Genomic DNA, 20,399 nt, shown 5'->3' with positions numbered 1-20,399 from the left:
ACCTAGAGAGTGGATGGAAGGGAGAAGAGCCTGGGAGGCCAGTGAAGAGGCTGGTCTCGGCAAGATGTAGCTGTGTTTAGGCTATATTGTTAATTATGGATGGACAGAGGTAGACTTGATTCAAGAAGTATTTTGGAGGTAGAAAGAAATACTGCTTGATGATTGTACTTGGGGCTTAAGAGAGTTATCAAGGACATGTTCCTGGCTTGAGAAGTTGCTGGATGTAGCAGTCTCAAAATCAGAGCAAAAGGATGATGCTAAGACTGGTATTTTTTAAAGTGTTCAGAATTCATGAACTATTTTAAAGAAATAAGTGACTCTAAATATTTAAACACTTCAAAAAATGTGCTATGTTATAAAACATCGAAGTAAAATGTACATTTATTAAAATGCAGACATTACTTATTCTAATTTAAATTGTCAGCAGATAAAATTAATGAAAATAAAGTCTTACTCAAAAGTCTTGACCATCACATAAAAATTCATGATGAAAAATTGAAAATTAAATATTATTATTTGATCTTTCAAAAGAGTGGGATCTTTAAAAACATGATCAATCTTTAAAACTTAATTAAATGATGTCATTGTTGAATCACCAGGATATTTTTGTGAAAATCTTTCCAGTTGCTGAAAAGCTTTATGACTCTACACTTGTCAGGAAAATGAAGAATTAGTTAACAACAACAAAAAAAAATACCAGCTATTTTTCTCTGACTACTTCCTCTGGAAATTGTATGTCCTGCTTGCCAACATTGAGGAGCTCTTTCTGGAACAACTTTTTGGTCTTTTTGCAGGGACAGCTATTGTCTTATTGATAATGAACTGTTTCTTTATATGAAAAAAAAAGGATGGTTTTTCTTCTTTAGCCTCACGTATAGATGGAGATAGGTGGAAATTTAAACTGATGCAGAGCTATCTGGGTCAGTGTCAATAGTATCCTGTTCGTGTTATCCAAAGTCTTTGAACTACAATAAGAATTCTTTCTTTCTTTTTTTGTAATATTCAAATTATACAAGTATTTTGAGTACCTCTCACAGTGTAAATTGTTCAGATTTTAGATTTTTAAGAATACTGATATAATGGCAGTTAATACAAGCATTGCCATCACAGGGTGGGTGATGGCACCTTTCAAGGAGACAGGGAACACTGGTGGGGAGGGCAGTTGAGAACGACTTCAACATGTTGAGTCTGGGGTACCTGTGGAATACCCCCATAAACAATTATAGATAATGTTTTGGAGCTTAAAGGGAAAGGTCTGAACTCAAGATATAGACTGGGAATCATTGGCATATGAAGGCAGTTGAAACTGTGGAAGTAATGAGAGTTGAACTGAGAAAATGCTAGGATTTTCATTGAACTAGTAGATGTATAGGGAGGGTTGGTTGCAGGTTGAAATGAGAGCAAATCAAAGCAATGAACTTAGGAGTAAACTGAAGATATTAGTGGTGTGCTGGTAAATGCTTAACAACTGGCTCCCTGATTTATAGTGTTTGCTGATTTTCATGGTGTAAATACTCCCATCATGGTCAATTTCAAGCTATCAGGTCATTGAGCATGGAGTTGGGAAAGGATGAGCACAGTAAGCTCATATGTGTGGGCTCTAGCTCACCACTAGACGCATTTCTGATGGAAACAGAGGATTCTGTTGGGAAGTAATAGAGGACACAATTAAAAAGGTGAAGTGACCCACTAGGGTGTGTATAATAAAAACAATAAAAAATTACAAATGTGGAGAGGATGTGGAGAAATTGGAACCTTCAAATATTGCTGGTGGGAACATAAAATGGTGCCACTTCTGTGAAAAACAGTTTGCAAGTTCCTTAAAAGGTTAAGCATAGAGTTACTATAAGACCCAGCAATTCTACTGCTAGGTATATACCCAAGAGAATTGAAAACATACGTTCACACAGAAACTTGTACATGAATGTGCATAGCAGCATTGTTCCTAATAGCCAAGAAGTGGAAGCAACCCAAATGTCTATCAACTGTTGAATGGATAAACAAAATGTTGCGTATCCATACAATAGATTATTACTCAGCCATAAAAAGAAATTACATACTCATACATGCTTTAACATGAATGAACCTTGAAAATATCATGCTAAGTGAATGAAGCCAGTCACAAAAGGCCACATATTTATATGATTTCATTTATAAGAAATGTCCAGAATAGACAAATCAATAGAGACAGAAAATAGATTAGTGGTTTCCAGGGGCTAGGGTTGTGGGGAATGAAGAGTAACTGCTAATATGTATGGAGATTCTTTTGAGGGTGATAAAATGTCCTGGAATTAGATAGTGGTGATGGTTACACAAACTTGTGAATATACTGAAAACCACTGAGTTGTACACTTAAAAGGGGTGAATTTTATAGTATGTGAATTATATCTTAATTTTTTAAAAAAAGATAAAGAGAGGTTTAGCTGAATGTAAAGTTCATGCTTAATCTTGTGGTTTATTGGGATCCAATATTTTTGAGAGAGAGAGTAAATTACTTAAAGCAATGTTTTAAAGAAGTGATGAGGGTAGATTGAAGACTCTGAAGCCCAAACTTTGTTTTACTGCTCTCACTCTTGAGTAATTTTCTTGGGAATAGAATTCTAGGGATGGTCAGCACTTTGAAGATATGTTCCATTGTCTTCTGTGTACACATGCACCCAACCATGGAGAACTTTGCTGTTTGCTGTCAGTCTAATTTAGTATTTTTATAGACAACTTGCCACACTATGTTAGGCAACAATTGTCAACACAAATGCAAAAAACAAACACTGGAATCTTGTGGCTGTTCTTAAGGAAAAGAGGTCATCAAGATGAACTCAGATATATCTAAATTAACTTTTTTAGAGTAACATCAGAATGAAAAACTTAAAAATTATCATAGAGAGCTTGAGGACCCGTGGGAACACAGAGGGGGACTCTCAAGGGCCCAAGAACCCCAGTTTGAGAAACAGTGTTCTAGGGAATTGAGGTGTTGCAGCTGCTCGTACAGGTTTTCTCCAGTGAAGTTACAGAAGTCTTGTCTATTGACTCAGTTCTCCAGGCTACAAATTCATCCTCCAGGTTCAGGTTCTCCATCATAAACAGTGAACATGTCCAACCAGGCTATGTCCTTGGGGAGTTTTGCATAGAGATTTAATAGAACATTTTGATCTCGTTAAAAAGCAACAGAAGCGTGTCTTTGAAATGTAATCTCATAAAGCCCTGACTTGTGAACAGGTTTGTATACCAAACTCTCACCTATCAGAAAGGGATTGAAATTTGTAAAAGGACATTTCGTTTCCTGGCAACAAAGACATTTCAATCCTAGGAATTTTTACAACCAATACTGAAAAACCCTGTGCCCCAGATGGACTGACTGCAGTTGCTAAGGGTCATAACTGTCAGCTGTCAGCCTTTCTCTTGGAGAGATTAGCTTTGGGGGAGAAAAAGTAGAAAAAAGGACAGATGTTGTTCCATATGTATGAGAAGACTGGGATCAGAGAAGAGGATGAGTCAGAACAGGCAGTAAACATCGAGGGGAAAGCTGGGGAGGGTCTAAGTGCTGTAATGATTATTGCTGTAAAAACTTTCTCTTGGTCCTATTGCCAGAAAGAGGAGGGAAGGCCTGGGCACACACACACACACACACCCAACCCCTTTCCAGGCAGTCATAGCAGTAGCTGGCTTTCTCCAGCACTTACCAGTTTACAAAGAGCTTTCTTGCATATAATCTCCTAATCATCCTGGGAGGTTGGTATTAATCAGTTGTGGGGTTTTTTTTTTTTGGGGGGGGGGTCCATTTAACCATTTTAGCAGGGTGTTATCATCCCCATTTTATAGACAAGGGAACCAAGGCATGGGGAAATTCAACAACTGGTCCACAATAATGCAACTCATGGGTAGCAGGACAATATTTGAGTCTAGATCTTTCCGATTCAATCCAGAGCCAAAACCTGGCTGCTCTGGAGCCATGTCCCTTTTCCATTTATCATTCACTCATTCAAGAAATATTTATTCTCACCTACTATGGTGGTTTGAAGCTGTATGTACCCCAGAAAAACATGTTCTTAAATGCAATCCATTTCTGTGGGTGTGAACCCATTGTAAGTAAGACTTTTTGATGAGGTTGCTTCAGGTAAGGTACAGCTCACCTCAATCAGGATGGATTTTAATCCTGTTACTGGAGTCCCTTATAAGTGGAATGAAATTCAGACAGGGAGAAATTCACAGAAGCAGGAAGCTGAAAGGCAGTGGAAACCAGCAGAGAATGGAGAGGCCAGGAGAGGCTGCCATGTGCTTTGCCCTGTGACAGAGGAGCCCAGGACAAAGGATCACCAGCAGCCAGCCCCAGAACACCAGTCTTCAGGAAGAAAGCATCTTCCTGATGATGCCTTGATTTGGACTTTCCTTTAGCTTCAAAACAGTGAGCAAATAAATTCCCATTATTTAACCTGAACCATTGCATGGTATTTGCTTGAGCAACCAAGGAAACTAAAACACCTACTATATGTCAGGCATTGTTCTGGGCGCTTGAGATATATCAGTGAATAAAAGTGAAGATTGCTGTACTTATGGAACTCACATCTGATCTGGAATGGGGATGGGGATAGAAATAGACAATAAGCTATGAATAAGTAAGTTATGAAGTGTGTTTGAAGGTGGTAAGTGCTACGGAAAAAAGGAACAAGTTGATCAGGATTTGGGAGATCAATAGTTCAGTGGGGTAGAGGGGAGCAGATTACTATTGTAAACAGGGAGGTCAAGATACTAGGGTTAATGTCTTGTAATGCTTCACGGGGGTTCAAGGCGAAGACACACAGAGTGCCTTGCCCAGCCTAGATCCCCCGTGTGGTACTCACAGGTGGTCACTAATGATGGCTAAAATTGTAGTTATTATTACCCCACCAGTCCTGTCTTCCCTGTTAGAGCAGTCGTGTTTCCCAGCACCCCCCAAGGTCCTTCCCCAAATGGAAAGGCAGCTGAAGTTACAGACAGATTGGACAGTAGGGTCAGGGTCCTGTGTGGCCCAGAGCACAGTGGCACAAACTGCTCCAGCTGGGGAGACCCAGTATCTGTTTTGTGTGACATGTCTTTGGCCAAACGAGCAGGGCAGGCCTCTGCCAGGGTGACCAGGTGCTGTCCCTGCTGTCTTGATCAAAATGGAAACTGTATCCTAGAGTAGAATATAAAAATGCTGAAAGAAGGGGTAATGTAAGGTCTGGGCTCCCTCACTCTTCTTCAGACTGGGCTCCCCTGCTCTCCTGGCACCACGTTGCTAGGCAACAGCACCCAGATTGAGGACACCCAGCAGGGGTCAGTCTGCTAGGGTTCCACATGCTTAGGCTGCTGCTGGGTCTGGTGCCCACTCTGGGGGAAAGGGGATCCTAGCTATAGGTGGAGGAGTCAACTGACTCCAAGGGGTGATTAAAGGAAAACCAGAAAAGGCATCCTTGACCCAGAGTCAGCCTCAGTAACTCCAATTCCACCTTTAGAGAGTTACTCTTGCAAGTAAAGACTGACTTTCAAACTTTTTTTGCATGTGATACTTTTGGTTCAAACAAAATCTTAGAAGCATAATCATGAAAAAGAGTTAAAAACAAGGTTGCCCCTTAAAAAGGGAATCCCCTCTCTTATAAAGGGGTTTGTTTTCTAAATCCGAAGCCTCTGGAGCATAATTTGAGCTTGATTAATGGCATCTGCTCCCATCTGGGTCAGGTGCTTTCCAAGCAAAGAAGCATTTACAATGGAATCAACAAATACCTATTGACCCCACTCTGCTAGGCTCAGGAGCATTTGCCCGGCCTGCCTGCCCTCCACTTGACATTCTCTCAAAAGGATCTGCTATTTAGGGACTGTGGGAGAATTCGTGGGAGGAGTCTGCAGGTAGGGGAAGAGCCAGAGGTGGCCTCCTCCAGACCCTAAGGCTTCCTTCTGCTCTAGTCAAAATCCGGGTTTGTTTGAGGACCTGTTTTATTGACACAGGCTCTGTCCCAGCCAAGACAAACCCAGTCTTGCCAATGCCCTGCTTCCTTGAGTGGTTGTGACTTTATGCAGCAGTGGCTCAGTGATTTTAACACTGAGACTGTGAGATGCCTGGCTCACTCTCGTCTATTGTCTTTGTGGAGAACTTGTCTGTTCTCTCTCGGTGGGGCAGCGCTGGGAGGGGGCTTATCCCCCACAAAATCTCTAGGCAGCAATTGATATCCCTGTTAATGTTTTACTTGGTATATCCATGGTCAAAAGTGTGCAGTTAAGATCTGTGCATTTTCAAGTATATACGTTTTATGAAAAAAAGAAAAACTATAAAAATAACTTCAAGTGGTGGGTAGAGGTAAATGGGGAGGGGTGGAGGTATACGAAACAAGCACAGCAGGAAGTGATAAGCATTGAAGCAGGGTGATGGGTACATGGAGGTTCGTTGTATTTGTCTTTTGAAATATATATGGGAAATTTCCCATTAAAATAGGTTAGAAAAAAGAAAAAAAAGAGACTTAGGAGTGTCTGTTGCTTTCTCTTAGAAATCTCTCTTGCTGATCAAGAATCTTAAAGAAGCTCATACTCTTTTACTTAGTAATCCCAATTCTGGGAATCTATCCAAAGGAAATAATCAGAGCTGTACAGAAAGCTTCATTGCACTGCTATTTAAAATAAGGAAAAACTGGACTAAACTCAATGCACAACAATAGGAGAATGTTTAAAGAAACTGATGCAAGCACTAAAGACCTGGGAAAGTGCCTGTGACCCAGAACTAAATGAAAAAAAAGTTAAAATATAAAACCATATATACCATATGATCTTCATTTTGTTTTTAAAAATGCAGATGTATGTATAGAAAAAGAATGTGGAAAGAAATACAGCAAAATGTTAAAAGCTGTTATCTCTGGTAGGCTTATGGCAGATTATTATTTTCTTCTTATTCTAGTCTGTATTTTCATCTTTTATACAATTATCATGTATTACTTTGATATTAATTTAAAAAACTAAGATATATTCTTTAGAAAGAAAGGGGAGAAAAGGTGGAAGGAAGGATAGATTTCCATCTAGGTACAAGTCATGGAATAATAAGGTATTGGAACTTGAAGCAATCATAAAAATTGCTTTAGTCCAGCTTCCCATTTTACAGATGAGAAGACTGAGGCCAGATAAGTCGAATGGCCACCTAGGCCAGGTGTTCTTTCCACTCCTTCTGGCTGCCTCTGAGCCCTTGATTCCCCTGGCAACCTTTGCAGCCCTGGGTAGTGCCTGTGTTAACCCTGGGAGGCCCCATATGAGGGGCAACCCTTTGACTCTCCAGCCAGGCTGGGCCACCCATTGCCAGTATCCTCAGTGAGGTGGGCTGGAGAAATGCCCTAGCAGGAAAAAGGCCAGCCCTGCCACCGGATCGCCCGGTGCTTTTCTCTCAGACACCAGCCTTCTCTTTTTCTCCCCAGCTCTGCTGTTGCAGGGGTTGCTTCCAAGCAGTTAGGCTGAATGTTTGTTGGGGCTGGCTTGTCATGGCTTTCAAACCACCATCAGTTGAAAAAGAAACAATGGGGATCAATGGTTAGCGCTGACTTGGAGTCTGAGACATGTCTGAGTCATGCCAGAGTATTTAGACATCACGCACCTTCTCTGCAGAAAGGGGAGGCGGCGACAGGCAGGCAGGAACGAGAATGCACAATGACGATTAATTGTAGAGAACATGGAAGACCAGAAATTAGCTTATTTGTGAATGTGTTTATGGCCTGTCTCCTCTGTACCCCCACCTCTGCCCCTCCCCATAGCACACCTCCACCCACATACATACAGAAGCTCCTTGAGAGCTAAAACTTGGTTTCAGACACCACTGCTTCACCAGAACCTAGCACGCCATAGGCCTCAATAACTGCTTGAATTTTTCAGTGAGTGGACATCATTTACTTAGAATGTAGATCTGACTTGTTCTGAGTAAATGATATTTCCAGAGTTTAAACATTTTCATTCCAAAAGAGCAGAATGTTTGGAAAGAATAGTTTTGAGGCACTTAATATTTATTTGCACAACTGCAACTCAGTGCTTTTGAACAGTTGCTAATAGCAAGCACTTAAGCATCGGGCAAATCACTGTATGGGCATAGCCAGTAAAGCTGCCCCAATGTCCCTGTCTACCACCTTCCACCCCTCCCTCTTGGTGTCTGTTGAGTTTGCCCAACAGACCAATTGGATGATGATTTAAATATATGCATAACCTATAGATTAACACCCGTCTTTGCTCTAACCTGTAAGGTCATCCTGACTTGGAAGTTTTTTTTATCATTTCAGCAGTCCACTCAAGGTCTAGACAGCAGGGACTAAAAATACTGTGGGTCCAAGTGAATCCTTCTTCTTCTAGAACTGGAAGATCAGTGTTACCAACAGCTAGCTTAATATTAGGCAAAGCAGACCCCAACTTCAGAATTTTTATCTCTTCTTCACATTAACTCAGGAGCATTAAGTGACTAGGCAATGTTAAAGGAGGGTTGGTTACCTAAAGCCCTCCTTCTCCCACTAATAAGCCCTTCCCTTTCTTTCCCTGAGAGAAGACAGCAGCCTCTGCCTGCTATGTTCTCATTTAAAATTGTGATTTGAATATCTAAAATATAATTGTGCATGAGGGGGAGGAAGAAGGAGTTGTGTGCTGAACACATATACTGAATATATTTATGAGTCTCCTTTATGAATCTGTTTATTATACAGATGATATAGTTTCAAGGACAGATCACTGGATAAATTGACGTATTGCCAGGGAATTGATTTGTCCAGAGAACACTGAATATAATCCAGGAGTCCTGCCAGTCATATTCCCAATTTAATTGTCTCTAAATGTGTGACTTGAATGGTGACATCTCAAGGTGTAGTTCAGATGTGAAATAACAAATTAGCACATATTCAAAGGGAAATTTTATAAGGCTTGAAATCACCATTTTCCCAGCAAACCTCCCACTCGAGTGGGACCCAGGAGACAACAAAGAAAATAAAAGGAAATGAACTTAACCCATGTGCCTCCAAAAGGCCAAATGCAGTCAGAATGAACTGAAATGTTTTGGTTGAACAGATTACATATTTTAACACCAATTCTCAGGCCTCAGAAGTGAGCTGAGCCTTAAATATGACCCACACTGTCATATTTAATTTTTAGATTGTGACTATTAGATTTAGCCCATTGCGAGTCTGTGTGTTTGAGCGGACATATGGGGGTGTAGGAGGATGCTTGATGGGAAGGCTTGGGTCCTAGCTCAGTCAGTTACCAGCTGTGTGACTTTGACAAGCCACTCACCCCGCTGAGAGTCAGTTTTCTCATCTGTACAGTGAAGGAAACCACTCCTTGCTGCTGTGTGCCTTGTAGGAAGTTAGGAAGATCAAATGAGATGGTGATTGTGAACTGTAAAATACTATGCAAATGACCCACATAATTATGTTCACATTAAATCCCTTCTGCCTTGTTCACTCAACTCTCCATTTAATTTACAGACTGTGGATTTTACCCCTTATTCTTGCAGCAAAACCCTTTTTGGGAGTACCACTTTTAGGCCTGGAATTGATATGCTAGATACATAGTTGCCTTATTTATCCTGAGTCCTCTAGGATAGGGAAAGGACTGGAATTATGAGGAGAGCAGACCAGAGAGAGATGGTAGCCCAGGGGCATAAAAAATCCCATCCTAATGTTCTTTATTTCCCTAGATGACACATCTAAATTCAAAGTCAGAGATTTTGGTCAAAATTTCAGTTCACAGATCCCCAAATTTTCCCTTTCTTCCCCTGCATCTTTCCCCTCGGGATACAGGTACTGAGTTTATGTGTTGCTGTCCTGAATCATACCAGGCACAACACTTAGTTCCTCTAAGTGCCAGCATACAGTATGTATTTGCTGAATATTTATTATAGAGGAAATTAAAGCAAAGCTCTCAAATTGTTTTTTTATGAGCATTATCCTAAGTTTCTGAAGCCACCGATCAAGAAACAACAGGGTTCCCATATTTCAATACAATCTGAGATGCCATTGACTCTAAGACACACCATTTTTTATGTACCACAAAGAAAGAAGAATCTCGATCAAACTATAACATGATGCTTCCTGATTGTGTCGATTATAAGATACATATTAATTTCATAGATCCTAAAATGTGGGGGGTAAAATGCATCCTAAATGCAGTGTGCTTACCTCTTCCAAAAAGTAGATTTCTCCTTTTGGTCCTGATGCATTATTAGGTCAGCAAATTTCAAAGCTATCTTATTTTTAGTCTCAGCTCCTTGCAGTGATATTTGTTAGGCAATCATGCTTTCATGTGAGTTGAAGGGGGCCGTTAGTTCTATTTTTCTTATGGATATAGTAACACAAAATACCTCTGGGTTTTAGGTAAGTGCAGATTGTAAAATTTTTGCCAGAGCCAAAATTGACATTAATTCCATCGTCTGTTGTTTATTACAAGATTTAAAAGAGTAAGAAATGTCTGAGAGCATTTGGAACATCTATAATATTTTCTTTCTCCTGAGTAGTGCTTTTTGTTGTTGCAGTTGTTTTGTTTAATGTTTGATTTGGCTCTTTTGTTGTTTTTCTTTTTTATCCTTAGCACAAGTAAAGCAAGTTTCCCATTGTACAGAGAAATTAGGTGTGAGCTGACTCACATGATGAGAACACATCTGTCTGGGCTAAATGTGACATTTTCATAAAATGCAGGGTAGGAATTCCTAGTCTTCCTGGTCAGAAAGGAGAGTGAGGAATGCAGGGATATGGGAATACAGCTTCTGGGACCATCCTTTGTAAATTTTTTGTGAACCATCCCTTTCATTTAGGATATCTTTACTTATCAGTTGTTTGGAACAAGAAAAATACTACCTGTTTCTGGTCTTCTTTTTCTTTTAAATTCTATTAACATATATACAATCTAAAATTTCCCCTTTTAACTACATTCAAATATGTAATTCAGTGCTGTTAATTACATTCACAATGTTATGCTACCATCACCACCATTCCCCCAAATTTTCCATCATCTCAAATAGAAACTCTGTACATTTGAAGCATCAACTCCCTATTCCCTACCCCAGCTCATCCCCTGAAAACTTATATTCTAGATTCTGACTCCATGAATTTACTTATTCTAATTATTTTATATCAGTGAAATCATAAAATATTTGTCCTTTGGTGATTGGCTTATTTCACTCAACATGATGTCTTCGAGGTTCATCCATGTTTTTGCACGTATCAAAACGTTATTCCTGCTGAATAATATTCCATTGTGTGTATAAACTACATTTTGTTTATACATTCATCTGTTGATGGAAACTTGGCCTTTTGGCGGTTGTGAATAATGCTGCCATGAACAACGGTGTGCAAATGTCTGTTCGAATCCGTACTTCAGTTCTTCTGAGTGTATACCTACCAGTGGGATGGCAAGTCATGTGGTAATCCTATACTTAAATTTCGGAGGATCTGCGCCATTTCACATTCCCACCAGCAATGAATGAATATTCCTATTTCTCCACATCCTCTCCAACACTTGTAATTTTCCTTTTTTAAAATAGTAGCCATTCTAGTGGATGTGAAATAGTATCTAATTGTAGTTTTCATTTGCCTTTCCCGAATAGCTAATGATGTTGAGCATCTTTTCATGTTCTTTTTGGCCATTTGTGTATCTTCTTTGGAGAAATGTCTGTTCAAGTCTTTTGCCCAGTTTTAAGCTAGTTTGTCTTTTTGATGTTGAGTTGTAGGATTTCTTTATTTATTCTAGATATTAAACTTGAATCAGATATATGGTGTTTTAGTTCTAAATTTGCTGAAATGCAGACACCATAAAATGGGCTGGCTTTTACAATGGGGATTTATTAGTTTACAAGCTTACAGTTCTGAGGCCATGAAAATGTCTAAATCTAGGCATCATCAGGATGATACTTTTTTCTTGAAGACAGGCTGCCTGTGATCTGAGGACTTCTCTGTCACATGGCAAGGCACATGATGACATTTACTGGTCTCTCCCTTCTCTTCTGGGTTTCATTGCTTCCAGCTTCTAGATTTAGTGGCTTCCTCTCTGTTTCTGTGTCTTTCTTTCTCAGCTTCTGTGTCTTTCTCTCTGTTTGCCCTTGTCTGAATTTCATCCTCTTGTAAAGGACTCCAATAGGAGGATTAAGACCCACCTGGGGCATGTCTCAACCGAAATAACCTAATCAAAAGGTCCCACTTACAATAGATTTACATGCACAGGCATGGATTAGCTTAAAGACCATGATTTTCTGGTGTTCATAAAGCCTCCAAACCATCACATGTGGTTTCAAAATATTTTCTCCCATTGTGCAGGATGCCATTTTACTTTCATGGTAAAGTACTTTAATCCACAACAGTTTTTAATGTTCATTAAAAACTATCTATTTTTGTTGTTACTATTGCTTATGCTTTCGGTGCAAGTCTAAGAAACCATTGCCTAACACAGGGTCCTTAAGATGCTTCCCTGCATTTTCTTCTAGGAATTTTATAGTTCTGTCTCTTCTATTTAGGTCTTTGATCGATTTTGAGTTGATTTTTGTATAAGGAGTGAGGTAAGGGGTCTTCCCTTTTTGTTTTTTTTCTTTTGCAAATGGAGATCCAGTTTTCCAAGCATCACTTGTTGAAGAGGTTAGTCTTTCCCAGTTGACTGGTGTTCTGGTTAATGCTGCCAGGATGCAAAACACCAGAGATGAATTCACTTTTATAAAACAGAGTTTATTTGGTTACACAATTACAGTCTTAAGGCCATAAAGTGTCCAAAGTAACACATCAACAATCAGGTACCTTCACTGGAGGATGGCCAATGGTGTCTGGAAACCTGTTAGCTGGGAAAGCACGTGGCTGGCGTCTGCTCTGGAGTTCTGGTTTCAAAATGGCCTTCTCCCAGGACATTTCTCTCTAGGCTTCAGCTTCTCTCCAAAATGTCACCCTTAGTTGTTCTTGGGGCTTTTGTCCTCTCTCAGCTTCGCTGGAGCAAAAGTCTGCTTTCAAAGGCTGTCTCCAAAATGTCTCCGTAAGCTGAAGCTCCCCTCTCAGTTCCAGTGCGTTCTTCAGAGTGTCCCTCTTGGGTGCTTACTCCTTCTGTCTGAGCTTATATAATGCTTCAGTAAACTAATCAAGGCCCACACTGAATGGGTGGGGCCACATATCCATGGAAACTATCCAATCAGAGTTATCACCCACAGTTGGGTAGGGTGCATTTCCATGGAAACAACCTAATCCAAACGTTCCAACTTAATCCCCACTAATATGTTTGCCCCCACAAGATTGCATCAAAGAACATGGCTTTTCTAGGGAACATAATATATACAAACCGGTACAACTGGTCTCTGCACCCTTGTCAAGATCAGTTGGCCATAAATATGAGGGTTGATTTCTGAACTCTCAACTTGATTCCATTTGTCTATATGTCTGTCCTTGTGCCAGTACCATGCTGTTTTGATTACTGTGGCTCTGTAATAAATTTTAAGATCAGGAAGTGTGAGTCCTCCAATTTTGTATTTCTTTTTCAAGATGGCTTTGGCCATTCCCCTTACCCTTTCATAAAAATTTGATAATTGGTGATTCCATATGTGCAAGGAAGGCTGTTGGAATTTTGATTGGGATTACATAGAGTCTGTAAATTGCTTTTGGTAGAATTGACAGCTTAACAATATTTAGTCTTCCAATCTATGAACACAGAATGTTCTTCCATTTATTTAGGTCTTCTTTGATAATGTTCTTCCATTTATTTAGGTCTTCTTTGATATCTCTTTGCAATGTTTTGCAGTTTTCTATGTACAAGTCTGTTACGTCCTTGGTTAGATTTATTCCTAGATATTTGATTCTTTTAGTTCCTATTGTAAATGGAATTTTTTTCTTGATTTCCTCTTCAGATTGTTCATTTCTAGTGTACAGAAACACTACTGACTTTTTGTGTGTTGACCTTGTACCCCACCACTGTGCTGAATTCATTTATTAGCTGTAGTAGCTTTGTTGTATATTTTTCAGAATTTGCTGTATATAGGATCATGTCATCTGCAAATAGGGAAAGTTTTACTTTTTCCTTTACAATTTGGATGCCTTTTATTTCTTTTTCTTGCCTAATTGCTCTGGCTAGAAATTCCAGAACAATGTTGAATAAGAGTGGTGACTTTGGTCATCCTTGTTTTGTTCCTGATTTTAAAGGGAAAGCTTTCAGTCCTTCACCATTGAATATGATGTAACTGTCGGTTTTTCATATATGCACTTTATCATGTAGAGGAAATTTCCTTCTATTCCTAGTGTTCTAAGTATTTTTGTCTAGAAGAGTTGCCAGATTTTGTCAAGTGCCTTTTCTGCATCAATGGAGATGATAACATTGTCTTTTTTCTTCATTCTATTAATGTGATATATTACAGTAATTGATTTTCTTATGTTGAAACACACTTGCATACCTAGGATAAATCCCACCTGATCATGGTCTATAATTCTTTTTATGTGCATGTGGATTTGGTTTGCTAGAATTTTTTTTGAGGATTTTAGCATCTATATTCATAAGGGATATTGGTCTGTAATTTTCTTTTCTTGTGGTATCTATTTCTGACTTTGGCCTCATAGAATGAATTAGGGACTGTTCCCTCCTCAATTTTTTGGAAAATTTGAGCAGGATTGGCATTAATTCCTCTTGGAATATTGGTAAAAGTCACCTGTGAAGCCATCTGGTTCTAGGCTTTTCTTTGTGGGGAGCTTTTGATTTCTGATACAATCTCTTTACTAGTTATTGATTTGTTGAGATCTTCTATTTCTTCTTGAGTCAGTGTAAGCAGCTTGTGTATTTCTAGAAATTTTCCCACTTTATTTAGGTTGTCTAATTTGTTGGCATACAGTTGTTTATAATATCCTCTTGTAATCCTTTTTATTTCATTGAGGTCAGCAATAATGTCCTCCTTTTCATTTCTGATTTTACTCATTTGTGCCCTCTCTCTTTTTTTCTTTGTCGGTCCAGCTAAGGGTTTGTCAAATTTATTGATCATTTCAAAGAACAAACTTTTGGTTTTGTTGATTCTCTTTGTTGTTTTTTTATTCTCTATTTCATTTATCCTCACTCTAATCTTTGTTATTTTCTTCCTTCTGGCTCACTTTTAGACCTATAAATTTCTCTTTCATCACTTCTTTTGCTGCATCCCATAAGTTTTGATATGTTGTATTTAATTTTCAATCGCCTCAAGATATTTCCTAATTTCCCTTGCGATTTTCTCTTTAATCCATTGGTTGTTTAAGATAAATTGTTTAAATTCCAAATATTTGTGAATTTGCCATTTAATACTCTGTTTCTTATTTCTAGCTTCATTCCTTTGTCAGAGAAGATATATTAAATGAATTAAATGGTTTCAGTCTTTTTGAATTGATTGAGACTTATCTTATGATCTATGATATGGTTGATCCTGGAAATGATCTGTGTGCACTAGAGAAGAACGTGTATTCTGTTGGGTGAATATTGGGTGAAATATTCTATATAAATCTATTAGGTCTAGTTGGTTTAGAGTATTGTTGAAGTCTATTTCCTTATTGATCTGCTGTCTAAATGTTCTGTCCTTTATTGAAAGTGATGTACTAAAGTCTTCTACAATTAATGCAGAATGTCTGTCTCTCCCTTCAAATCTATCAGTATTTCCCTCAAACTCGGCATTTGACTGTGGGCATACACATGGGTTCAATATGCGTATCGAGACGTATTATTTCTGTTCAGTGTATCCTGGCCCAGCGTGATGTTCATCCACAACGATTGTTAAGGTGTTCAGATTCTGTAAATCCAAATATCATAAAAACTTTAAAAAGAAGCATAATCTTCACAAGGTCAGGTGGACTAAAGCATTCCAGAAGGCAACTGGTAAAGAGCTAACAGTAGATAATTCATTTGAATTTGAAGAACATAGAAATGAACCTGTCATGGAACTGTAATCCATAATATTCTTTGAAATTTGCTAACTCCTTGTTAAATTGCACTTCGAAAGTTACCACTTCTGTGTATGTATGTTATAGTCTACAATAAAAAATATGATTAAAAAAAAAAAAAAAAGAAATGAACCTGTCAAATACCAGTGAGAGCTATGGAATAAAACTATTGATGCAATGAAGAGAGTCAAAGAAATTAAACAAAAGTGCCAAGCTAAATTTATAATGAACAGGTTAAAGAAAAATAAAGAACTACAGAAAGTTCAGGACACCAAAGAAGTCAAGCAAAACACCAACTTATCTGGGCTCCTCTTGCAGGCAAAGGAAAGCAACTGGAAGAAAAAATGGTACAGCAATTACAACAGAATGTGGACATGGGAGATATTTCTTAAAAATCTCACTGTCTGTAACCATTTCTATATGTGCATTTGAAAATCACTTCTGGAGACTTGCAACTTCTAAACTATTGATTTATTTTTTTCATAAACTTACTCAAATGAAAAGTAATTAAAAGTACATTTCTCTTACATTGCTATCTATAAAACATCAGATGTTACAGATGTTAGATTGTATCTCAACTTTAAACCACTCATAATTTGTACTGTGTAAATCATAAAAATTCTGTTTGTAAGTACACAAGTGAATTGTGGGCATCAAGTGGTCATGTTATTTGGATAATGACCCTAGGCAGTTTTTATACAAATTTTATATACAAAAATTCATGACTAATGATACATAAAATAAAACTTTCTTTGCAGTAAGATAGTCCCTTTATTAATGCTATAGAAAGGGGGGTACAATAAGAAACTAACAATCTGTATGAAAATTGGCCTTGAGTGATACTTTCATTTTGATTTTAAGATTTCCTGTTTTGGTTTACTAACATCATACTGGAGATTGAGGCCTAATTATGTTGAACTGTTCTGATCTGGTTTGTGTTCTGATAGCCAGTTGTGGATGTTGTGGGTGAGAGCTAAATAATTTTTTCCCGAAATGACTCTAAACTCTATTAATTTCCATTAACTTGAGATTCCTGGTGGAACAAGTTTTATTTTTTCAGCTTGGCACTAGCTTAGAATCAGAGGAATACCAGTGCTTTTTAAAATTTGTTGCATTGTTTTCTTTACAAAAGCTCCTGTTGTTTTTGAAAAATAGAGTTTATGGGTAGAGTGTTGGTCCATTATTTGCACATGAAATAAAATCATTTCTAAAGTTAAAAAAATCTATCAGCATTTGCTTCATATATTTTTGTTCTCTGCTGTTAAGTGCATATATATATATATATATATACACACACACACATATTTATTTATAATTCTTACATTTTGTTGAATTGACCCCTTTATCAGTATATAATGACCCTCCTTGTCTCTTGTAACAGTTTTTGACTTAAAGTCTATTTTATCTGATATTATTATAGCTACCCCAGCTCTCTTTTGGTTATTACCTGCATGGTATATTTTTCCCACCCTTTCCTTTTCAGCCTACTTATATCTTTGAATTTAAGGTGTGCCTCTTTTAAACAGTATACAGCTGGGCCATGCTTTTTAATCCATTCTACCAATATCTGCCATTTGACTGGAGAGTTTAATCCATTTACATTTAAGATAACTGCTGATAATGGCTGATCTTTCTTCTGCCATTTTGCTATTTAGTATTTGTAAGTCTTATACTTTTTTTGTCCTTCAATTCTTCTGTCGATGCTTACTTTCATATTTATTTGATTTTTTGTATTGTACCATACTGAGACCCTTCTCATTTTTTTATGGTTATATTTTTTATGTATTTTCCTTGTGGTTATCATGGGGTTAAAACTTAACTCCCTATATGTATAACAATCATATTTCATTTGATGTCAACTTGACTTCAATAGCATAGCCATACACTGTTCAGATACCCCTCCCTCCCCACACCTTTTTTTGTACTTGTTACAAATTATATCTTCATATATCATATGTCCAAAACAATAGATTTATCATTACTTTTTATGCATTTACATTTTAGCAACTGTAGGAAGTAAGAAGTAGAGTTACATACCAAAAAATGCGATATAATAGTAATATTTATAATTACCTATATGATTACCTTCACTTGAGGTCTTTATTTCTTTATGCCACTTTGAACTATTCCCTAGTGTCCTTTCCTTTCAGTCTGTAGAGCTCCCTTTAGCACTGCTTGTAAAGCAGATCTAGTGGTGATGAAGTCCGTCAACTATTGTTTATCTGGGTATGTCTTAATCTATCCTTCATGTTTGAAAGATAGTTTCATCATATATAAAATTATTGGTTGGTGATTGTGTTCTCTCAGCACTTTATTTCAAGCTGCTGCCTTCTTGCCTCCATGGTTTCTGATGAGAAATCAGCACTTAATCTAATTGGGACTCCCTTGCTACATAACACAGTACTTTTCTCTCATAGCTTTTGGAACTGTCTCCGGGTCCTTTGCATTTGACAGTTTTATCAGTATGTGATGGGATATATTTCTCTTCCAGTTTATCCTGTTTGGTGTTCTGTGGGCTTCTTGGATGTGCATATTCAAGTATTTTGCTAAGTTTTGGAAGTTTCCTGTCATTATTTCTTTGAATATTCTTTCTGCCCCTTTCTCTTTTTCTTCTCCCTCTAGGACTCCCATAAAGCATATATTGGTATGCTTGATGGTGTCTCACGGGTCTCTTAGGCTATTTTTACTTTTTATAATTCTTTTTCTATCTGCTCCTCAGCCTGACTCCTTTCAATTGCCTTCTCTTTAAGTTCATTGATTCTTTCTTCTGCTGGCTCCTATCTGCTGTTGAAACCCTCCCAGGAATTTTTCATTTCAGTGACTGTGGTCTTCAACTCCAGTAGTTCTGTTTGGTTCCTTTTTAAAATTTCTATCTCTTTACTGATATGCTCATATTGTTCATTCATTGTTTTCCTGATATCCTTTTGTTCTTTCTCTGTATTTTCCTTTGTCTTCTTGAGCATTGTTTTTAGTCTTTGTACAATATATCCACAGTCTGGTCATCTTCGTTGATGTTTTCTGGATTTATATCCTCTTTGTTTTGATGAGCCATCATTTCCTGTTTGTCTTGTAATCTTTTGTTGCACTCAGTACGTTTTAATATTTTAAAAAGTTAACTCTGGGGTTTATTCCCTGAGATATCTGTTTCTTAAGTTTGTATCCAGCTAGTGATACAACAGAGATTTTCTTGAGTGTCAGGAGCTAACAAAACCAAGCAAGCCTAAGCAAAAATTACCTTTCACTGTCTTTGCAAATTGATTTTGTGTTGGCTGGTACTCTCCTTCAGAGTTCAGCCCTCCTACCAGGAAGGTCAGTTGTCCTTGGTAGAGGAATTAGGTGTCCTGCTGTTTACAGGAGTTTAAATACCCCACCACCACCACCACCACCTACTTCCCGGGAAATAAACCTTCTCCCTCTGGGGGACAGGAGCCACAGGACTTAAAGCAGACAAGCTTTGCCCCAGGCTGCCCACCTCAATTGTTTTTTATTCTGCTTTCCTTGTCTCAAGCTGCTTTTGCCTGGAGGGCAAATTCTGGGAGGAGGGGGCGGCACACAGAGAGAAGTTTCCCAAGTCAGTCTTTCTCAGGTACAAGGCCAGGGACTTACAAAGGGAGTGTTGGCTGGCTACAAACTGCCCAGGGAAGGGGTGGGAGGGGCCAGGAAGGGTGCCAGGAGCTTCTTCCAAGGCCCCCCAAAGTTGCCCACTCTTGACTCAGCCCATGCCCAGCAAATGCAGCCCTTCAACCATCCTCCCTGCTCTGAGGAAGCAAACTGTTAGGTTCGGAGCCGTTCAAGGATTCATACAATGCAGCGAGTCAAAGTTTAAGTATAAAGTTTAAGATTTATTAGAGGAAGAAAGCAGGTGGGAGCCAGCAGGAAAGAAGAAAAAGATAATGGCTCCCGCTCTCTATCTGAGAGCAGCATTCTTTAATGAGAAAAGGAACCCACGTTGGGTAGGGGGTCTGCTGTGATGTTCTGTGTCTCGATTGGTTAAGTGCCTATCTAGTTTTGGGCTGATTGGTTGGTAAAATTCTGAGACAATATTCTTTTTAGGAAAGCAGCTGCGTTATCTAGCTGGGGAGAGCAGGCCTTTTTGGTTGTTCTCTTATGGGCATATCTGACCTTGCCTTACTCGCCTTTGAGGCGCTACTGCGGCTGGAATGGTCTTGAACAGCTTTGAACAGCCTTCATTCTTTAGTTTATGGGGCACCTGTTTTCTTGTGAGATAAGCTATGGGGCCCCTGAGTTAGAAACTCCTTCTACATGTTAGTTTCTTCTTCTGGGATCTAACACAAACCATCTTTAATTCTCCTTTGTAGCCTCTGTCTGGGGCAGGTTGGAACAATGGCCATCTTAAGAACTGAGTCCTCAGTGATCTGAAGTGGCTAATCAAAAGCAGTGATCAGTGATCAGACCATGCAAACTCCTTCCACTCCCCACACCCCTGTCTCTGCCAGATCTTGGAGAACGAGGTTTTTATGTCCCTATCTGGCACCAGCAAGCTATGCCAGGGGCTAGACCCACTGC

General features: G+C 38.6%; 1 protein-coding gene across 4 annotated transcripts in view; it reads left to right on the top strand.

Moving 5' to 3' along the window:
* Positions 1-20,399, top strand: part of ELAPOR1 (endosome-lysosome associated apoptosis and autophagy regulator 1) — an 85,490-nt gene that overhangs the window by 29,040 nt on the left and 36,051 nt on the right. The window lies entirely within an intron of this gene.

Source organism: Choloepus didactylus, chromosome 2 (assembly GCF_015220235.1).
Source record: "Choloepus didactylus isolate mChoDid1 chromosome 2, mChoDid1.pri, whole genome shotgun sequence".
Classification (NCBI taxonomy): Eukaryota; Metazoa; Chordata; class Mammalia; order Pilosa; family Megalonychidae; genus Choloepus; species Choloepus didactylus.
The sequence above is the reverse complement of the archived record's forward strand: the minus strand, read 5'-3'. Positions and strand labels throughout refer to the sequence as shown.